The sequence below is a fragment of the Pholcus phalangioides genome, unplaced genomic scaffold, assembly GCF_987345545.1.
Source record: "Pholcus phalangioides strain wild (caught in Gottingen) unplaced genomic scaffold, Ppha-v1.0 ptg000030l_1, whole genome shotgun sequence".
Taxonomy (NCBI): domain Eukaryota; kingdom Metazoa; phylum Arthropoda; class Arachnida; order Araneae; family Pholcidae; genus Pholcus; species Pholcus phalangioides.
The window spans coordinates 4,764,716-4,773,883 of record NW_028301620.1 but is presented as its reverse complement, the minus strand read 5'-3'; positions in this window follow the sequence as shown (position 1 = coordinate 4,773,883).

The window sequence follows — 9,168 nt, the reverse complement described above, 5'->3', positions numbered from 1 at the left end:
CGAGGTCGAGGCATACTAACACTATTGCTAAAGCTAGATAATAATAATAATACTTAACAATAGGAAAATGAGAAACGTTAACTGGAAATTAAAATAATGTAAAATACATTACTATGCAAAATATACGTAAGAGACTATACGAAAAAGTTACGTAAAGTAGAATGCTCAGCACTAAATCACGAAGAATAAAATAAATATGTATATAAAGAATACAACACCCTCTAAAAAAAGTATTAAGCTACGAAGTACAATTTATACTTATTAGAATTAGCTAACTATCTCAAAACACTAACACTACAACAATAGGCCCAAATGGAAGGAAAACAAAGTTATTGAGAGTACCCGGGAAAAAGTATACACTGTTTGCTAACACTAACGTCCAAAAACCTACGAACTTTGTTTCTTTGATTTTAATAAAACTTTCCGGATACACCCATTCTTCGGGTGTATCTTATGTCCCCGATATGTATCTTATGCCTCTGAGATGGGAAGCCGAATGTGTCCGGTCTTCAAAGATCAAAGGTGATTATGCATAACTATCGTACATGCCGGAATGTTTGTTCCGAGTGTACGCGTGAGTCTTAACGTATTTATGTTATCAGAATTGCGATTTCATGCTTGATGAGTTCGGGATTGCTTTAAAAACTTTGATGCATATTTTCAAATTATTGTATTCTGCACGCACAATAAACTCAGAATTTGTTTGAGTTTATTGTGCGTAACATTAAATTCAAGTAAAAACCGGTTTTTACCCGCACACACATTTAATGCTATTTTTCCCAAATTTTCTCCGTTTTGCGAATTTGAATATTTCAAGGAATATTGCACTTAAAAACGTGTAATGTTTTTTTTGGCATCAGGAGAGACAGGGCAAAAACTTTCTTATTGCGTTTTTGAGCACAAAGTGTGTGCATAGAAGGTTAACGTATACAATCCCTTGCAACATGAATGACCTTGCTACGACACGTTATTTCGATAATTTTATAAAGGTAAGTATGTCTCTAGAATCAACGGCTTGGCCAATGACATAACATATCCCCAGTTTGCTATGCGCACTGGATATATATATTTTTTAACCATTTTTTTTTTCAAAAACATTGATGTCATGCTATTTTATCATGCATGCAAGCTGCTTTTGGTTCATTTTATTTTATAATTTGCAAAAAATTAAATATCAGAGGTATGTAAAATTTCATGCCAGGAAAGTATAGTACATACGAGAAAGAATATGAATAGAAAATGTTAAATAAATCAATTTTTAAATAGTATTTTTAATGATATTGCTATTAGAACACAGTTTTTCGCCATGTTAAAAGGTATGAGACCCCTTAAACGAATGTATTTTGTTCTTCTGAATAAAATATTCCATTGAATGGCATTGATAATGAATAATGATATTATTTTCATGATAAGTTCATCAAGAACATTGTAAAGAATACATTTTCTTATGAGTTTCGTCTTAGAAATTTGAGCAGATTTTATTGTCTCCTTGAAGAACATTTTCTATATAATTTCTTTTCTTCTAGCTGCCACGATAAGACACCGAACGTCGATCCGGATGCAGCGTTGGTAAAGTCAGAAAAGCTATTTCACAACGGAGTATAACTTTCTGGAAGACATTGTTTTGAATTTCAAATCGGATCGTAGATCTATCTGTGAAGAATAGAGCAACAGAAAAAAGTTTATATTTATATGTATATATTCATTTTTTTTCGGAATCTGCTCAGCATAATGATGCTACTTAGTACTTCATGCCAATTCGAAGTATACAAATGTTGCATTTCTACGACGAAAGAATGAAACGTGTCCCTTTTCGGAATGAGGACGTGCACATGGAATGCAAAAAGAAAACAAGTTTAAAAGAAATGTTTGCTTAAAAACGCATGAGTGTAAATGTATTTGCATATACTCTTTTCAGATTCTCCATGTACAAATGTGGTGGTTGTTTTCCTCATTGTAAGAATTTATTTTTTTAACCTCAGTGAATTAAGCCCTGCTTTGACCCTTTCACAACCGAGCATTCACTTTTTTAAATTTTTCAAAATGTTTCCTGCATGTTTGATACCCCAAAATTTAAATGTCTAAAAATGCATTAAACACATAAATATCAGCAAATATATATATTTTTCAGATCTTCAATTTTTTTGTAATAAATAATTCACTTCATTCAATTTTTTTCAGCCGAGATGATGCAGGGCACACACATTCATCCCCACATACGATTTTTTTTCGAATTTTATTGCTAAATTTTGAAACCATCCTATCCTCCTCCCCCCCCCCACCCCACAGTTGAACTATGAGTGCTGCCCTCTGATCGAAGTCCCCCTAATATATTTCATATTCATAATATTCTAACTCAAAGCTTAGACAAACGTTAAAGTCAGGGCTTCACTCTCTGAGGTCAAAAGAAAGAATTCTGCAGTAGGAAAAAGCAACCTACACATTTGTGGCACCAGGGTCTGAAAGGGTTGTAGGATTTTGTAAGTTGTGAGTTAGAAATATGGTGAATATGAACTTTGGAGGCTTTCATCAGATGGCAGCACATAACTTGAGAATTTCCAGGGTTGTTTTTAAGATGACTTCTAGGCAAAAGTGCTTCCGGGGGTAAATAAGATTTATTACACACATACAAAGAAAAACAGTTGCAGCGTTTCACCAATACCCGTTTACTAGACCTCCCGTTCAAACAAACGGGATGTATGGTCACCGTACTTGCAAATGGGACTAGTTATAAGTCTCTTAGTCTTTAGTTATAATTAATATACTTATCATTCGGTTATTGTTGTCAGAAAACCGAGTCCCAATGTGATCACATAAAGTAGCGTGGACTGTATTTATGCGCATTTCTGGGGAAAAGAGCACCACTCCCTCTCTTACTTACGCGGTTGTTGACGATCCCATCTATCGCGTAAATTCGGGGGTACTACTGTATATCCTTTAGTGTCAATCTGAAATGAAATCTATCAAGTAATTTAGATTTCGGAAACAAAATAGTGAACTAGTAATCATTTTTAGAAGTGATTATTCTTTTTAATCAGGAGCATACAAAAAAATTGATAACTGTGTGGTCAGCATTTCCTGGTTTTTCCCTCATCGATATAAATAAAGCCTCTTCGAAATATTTCTTTTTGCGAGATGAACAAAAAAATATATATGTGATGTTTCTTTGGGATTCGTGAGTGATTTCTTATAGATGAAAAACACAAGCAGCGTAAGGATGAGTATTCCGTGTCTCATGGGAAATCAAGTGATATGTTAGTGTGGGTTTGAATCTAATACTATGAGATCCTGTCAGTAACTACCAGTGTCTGATCTTGAGAGTTCAAATAGAAGAAATATCCTTTCGTGTAAATCAGCCCTGGCTTATCGTGCTTTTCTAGTTACAATTTAGTGATGACTACTCTTCATGAGATAAACGGTTTTTTTTCTGGTTTCAGTTTGTGATTTAAAAAATGAAGGTTTTCTTCACAAAAGTTTGAGTTTAAACTGTGTGTGTGTATGTGTGCGACTCATTTGATTGTTCCTTTCTGACCTGATTTTTTCTTGTATAATTCGAAACGTTTTTTCTATGAATTCATTTTATCTTCGGTTCTCCAATAAAACATGAGTATCGAACATTTTTCTAAAAACTGAATTTCAGTGGTGAAATTCTGAAACGATTTCAGTTGGCAACATTCAACATTTTGAAGAGAGATATTTTTTTAATTGTAAAAACAACACACAATCACATACAATACAAAAAAAAATGTAAAAAATAAAATAACACCTACACTATGTATCTCTTAGGGACTTATCCGGTCCGTTCTAGAGATTAATCAGATATATTTTACTTATATTAAAATGATTTATACTCAACTGATATGCATGAATATAACTTAAGCACAATATGTTATTTTTTCTGATCATGTGCGAAATAAAAATCAATAGTGTCATCATTCAAACATACACAATAAATACCCGTATTTAAGTTTCACACAATACGTAAGAAATAATGTTTTGCACATGTCAACAAAGATAATGAAGTTGAGCTCACATACAACTGATCGCGATGGAACAGTAAACCACACTGCGATATATCACTAAAGAATGGAACTGAAATATGCAATGCTGATTGGTACCATTCCCCACAAAATATAGGCTGTGAAAGCCAAAAAAACTGGGTCAGAAAAGGTTAAGATAACTGAGGCTTGAGAATAAATATTATGAAAATATAGATAACCTTAATTACATTCACGAAACTACGCACTCTTCCATTGGTATACAAGATATCACCGGTTTATCAACAGTCGTTCACTTAGATTTAGAACTCCAAAAAACTAGAAAACCAAGGCTGGATCATCGCCATATTTGTAGGAAGTATGAACTCGGTGTTATTGCTTTAGGCAAATAGGCAAAAGCTGTTCGCTATGTCGTTTGTTTTAATAATTAGAAGTCACTTTGGGAGGGAAATTATTTTTGCCACTCCAAGTTGGAGGACGATGATGAAGGATCGGTGTATTTCCGGCGCCTTTCTTCAAATGAAACGGAGGATATAGATAAAAGGTTTTGTGACATTCTAAAGACATTATTTCTTTAAACGAAATTTCTTAAAAGTTAAATTTTCGCATTTTAACCCTGCAGTACACTAGTGGGAAAATGCTCTGTTAGTGAACGTTGTTAGGTCTCATAGACCCATGCTGAACTATATATAATATACAAAATTTATGCGTTTTTTTTAGTATTTGATACATTTATCATTACATCATTTTGGCTACAATATGAGCAAAAAACGAAAATAATTAAACAATGCTGTACTATTCTATAATAAATAAAAAAATTAACAGTTCTTAATTTCTCATAGCATGACAGTAAATCGGAAACTCAATGATAAAAACAATAAAATTATTTTTTTTAATGCACGTGAAATAAACCTTACAATATGAAAATATATGCATTCATATCTCATTTTCCCAGTCATTTTAAAACAATCACATACATTTACATTGGGAAAAAAATGTTCTTGACAACACGGGCTGGGTCTCTCAGACCCAGATACCAAGCTTTCAACAGTTCCGGAAACAAAATAGCCACCAAGTACACCCAAAGTCGGCGCAGTAGATAAATGAATCCAATTTGGAAATTAGAGGGAACCTCGAGAAAATTGTTTCTGTCACTTGTCAATAAATCAGAGAAATACATATGCATGGGCCTTTCAGGCCCAATCCGTGGGTTAAGAATGATGCAAACTTTACGTTTTTCTAAGAGATCTCTGTGATCTGTCCCGGGAACTTGTTATTAGATATTCATGCCCCCGAACCAGGATTCAAACCCAGGCTGGCACAGTGCTCCTTGACATCGGTAAGGCATGAAATACACATGAGTTGACGCAAAGCGAAGATAATTTCGGAAAGAAAAAAATGACTTTAAATGGCAAATTTTCTTACAACCGGCGTCAATGGGTTAAATTGATTCCCTCCACTGTTGTTCATTCATATTGAGCTCTTGCAGAAGTAATTTAGTACTTATTCATCCCACAGAAGTAATCCTCAGTGAAATGTCGTGATAATAGTGATCTGTCGGATAAAAAAAACCGATAGAAATTGAAAAAATATGGCCAAAATTTATGCGTATGAAATTATAAAATTGGTATTTAAAGTCAAAGATAGATGTCATAATGAAATACGAAACTGACTTTTTTGACACTGACAAGTAATAACATTTGTCCACCAAAACAAAAAACAATAAAAAATAAATTAACCGATATTTGACTGCATAAAATTTTGCTATGATTGAGCTCAACTACAAAAATTTTTATATATATTAACATAATAACTTACAACACAATTTTTTCCAAAAAAAGTAGATATAAATATTCCTTATGTTTTTCCTTAGTGTTTTAAGTCAACAATAGAGGAAGCTTAAAAAGTTTTTTCTCTGTCACATGCATCATTGATTGACCGCTCTTTCAATTTCTTAACCAAATTACGCATAACTTTTTTACATATGATTGTTTAAATGTTGTTTAAAACTTAATAACATTTAAAAATTTTCGAAATTCTCATCGTCCTTTCATCACTGCAGGTGATGAAATCAAGACAGGACAATCAACTTGTCAGTGGGAGCACGAAAATTCAAACTTTTCGATTTTGGTGGCAATCGACTGAGCATCCTTAATTAATTCGCACTAAGGTGAAAGATTTTAAACAAATATTCTTTTGAAATTCTCAATGCTAAAAATATTTAATTTTTACAAAATAAGGCCTCTGAAATGCATAAGTAAAAATATAGCAATACCGAAATAGACATTTGCGGCAGAAAAATTAGGAAAAAAAGTATTTTTACAAAAAAAAGTTTGAAAATAGGCAAAAAAAAGGCATTTATGACATTTTGCCTGAACTTCCGGGCTCTGGTGACACAAGTGTAAATCTTTAATTGCATGCATTAATGCCCGTGTCACAAATAAGTCTAATTGCGGAGGTACTTCGTCCTCCTTGTGTTGAATTTTACACTTTTGGATTAATTGCCGCCTGGCAGTCGAGTGGTTAGGGATCTAGCTTCTCACTGTGCAGGTCTGGCTTCGAATCCCGGTTTGAGCATGGATGTTTACTAACACTAACAAATTTCCTGGACGGATCATGCTGATCCCTTGGGAATACGTGAGGATCGCGTTATATTATTATTACACCACACCTAGCAATAGAAGTAACATTTCTTTTCAAAAAAGAAATTCACAGTGAGAAGCTAGTTCCCTAACCACTCGACTGCCAGGCGGCAATTAATCCAAAAGTGTAAAATTCAACACAAGGAGGACGAAGTACCTCCGCAATTAGACTTATTTGTGACACGGGCATTAATGCATGCAATTAAAGATTTACACTTGTGTCACCAGAGCCCGGAAGTTCAGGCAAAATGTCATAAATGCCTTTTTTTTGCCTATTTTCAAACTTTTTTTTGTAAAAATACTTTTTTTCCTAATTTTTCTGCCGCAAATGTCTATTTCGGTATTGCTATATTTTTACTTATGCATTTCAGAGGCCTTATTTTGTAAAAATTAAATATTTTTAGCATTGAGAATTTCAAAAGAATATTTGTTTAAAATCTTTCACCTTAGTGCGAATTAATTAAGGATGCTCAGTCGATTGCCACCAATTCTTTTCGAAAAAGTTTTTATACAACTTTTACTACATTTAAATTTACAGAATTTTCTGAAACCTTACAATAAACGTATTTATAAAGTTTAAGGAGAAAAATATATTTCACAACAATGAATATTTTTCTCAAAATAAAAATATTTTTTCCTGTAGATACTACAACGAACTTTATTATCATTTTATTTTTGTCTCAAATCAAGCGAAAGCTCCACAATGTTTAGATTGGTCTCATGTGGAGAAACTTTGGGCAGAATTTCAATGAAGCGAACTTTTCCTACGAAAAACCAAACAATTCTTGGAAACTCTGTTCTTAAACATGTTTCTACTGCCCTTTTTTTCCACGTCGTTATTCAAAGGGATAGGAATATTCAAAAAATTATATTTTCTTATTCTCACGTGAAGCTGAAAAATAAAAAAAATAAACAAATAAAATAATAATAAAATAGAATAAAGGAAAAAAAATTGAAATTTGTTTCGTTGTTTTACATGTTTTTATTTCAATATTCTCACTCGTTTTAAAACATAAGAAGAAAATATTTGAAATAAGAAGCAGAGAAAAAAAAGAAAGAAAACGAAATGATTTCTTAGGAAAAGAATAAGAAAAGGCGTCCTTCAGTGAAATCGAGTAATTTCTATTCCTCCGCAAACGCCGTCAGAAGAAACTTGAATTGAGTTAGTCTAGATAAACATGAGATAGGCTAGTTTGAATTTTTATTCAATCTTCAGATAGAAGCCCTCCTCTCACAGACCTTCTCTCTCTCTCTCTCTCTTCAGGTTTTGCATGTTTATTCAAAGGTTCATCAAGAAATGCAAATGATATTTTCAAAAGGAAAGAGTAAGAGGATGTTGTGTTTCTCTCTCTATACGTATAAAAGAAAAATAAAAATAGAATAGATTTTGAAGCACATGTTTGAACGCTTTCTTCGTGTCGATATGTAAAAGAAAAGAAAAAGGAACAGTTCTGTATATATCTCACTCTCGCACAATTTTCGGAATTTCTCGGATACATCTCGTGATGAAAACGTATTCAAAACTAAGCTATGAAAGTTTGTTATTCAAAGATATCCTGAGAGAGGAGAGAGAGAGAGAGAGAAAAAAAGATAAAGTGTAATTCAGTATTTCTCTTTATGTTTCTTTTCTTTGAAACATTACATTGCCTTATGCATATCGAATACGGTCGCACCATTGTTATTTTTGATATGATATTATCAGTTTCGAAGTTTTCTCCGCGCATATAGTACAGCTGTTTCTAAGATCGAAAAGTATCTTATTCTTTTACAGAACTCATACCAATCTCGTTTGTATTTTGAGATTCGAATCGAAAATGATTTTTCGTTTGATTTAGTCGATTTATTTAAAAAAAATATGTGTTCGATGCGAATCAATACGAACTTTTTATGACAAGAAATACTTTTTATGACAAATGCTGGGGGAAGGGTGAAATAGAAACATTCTTGTTTATTGTTTAGAAATTTACTCTCAGGCTCCAGATTAGAGTATGAAAGAAGTAGGTATGTTGGGTTTGAAATCGCTTATGCATATTTATACGGTAAATGCGAAAAATCGTTTGTTGTCCATATCACCGGCTATTATGCATACTCACCAATTGTCTTGGTAAGTTTCATAAATTTATCACTTTTGCCAGAGATAATGCATAATACCTAAGCGCCGTTAGTAAATTTGATAAGTACTTGAAATTTATCGCCATTATCTGTGATTATAACTGTGAATAAACTAGTGCGGTGGTTCTAAAAAGTTGCTCCGCGGTGTAATTATAGACTGAAAATTGAAATTGAAAAGGGCTCCGCGGGTCAAAAATGATTGAGATCCGCTGCCCTTGTGTAATTGGTGAATTTTATAAATATGAAAAAAAAGGTCCAAATGAGTATTCTAGTCTGTCTGATGAATATATAGTCGGACCCCGATATTATGGTAAAATTTTTTATGATCGTACCCTAGATAATGATACAATACATGTATGCATTATCATTTATATCATATATTGTAGTACGATTTATCATGTTTACCAATAACGTAG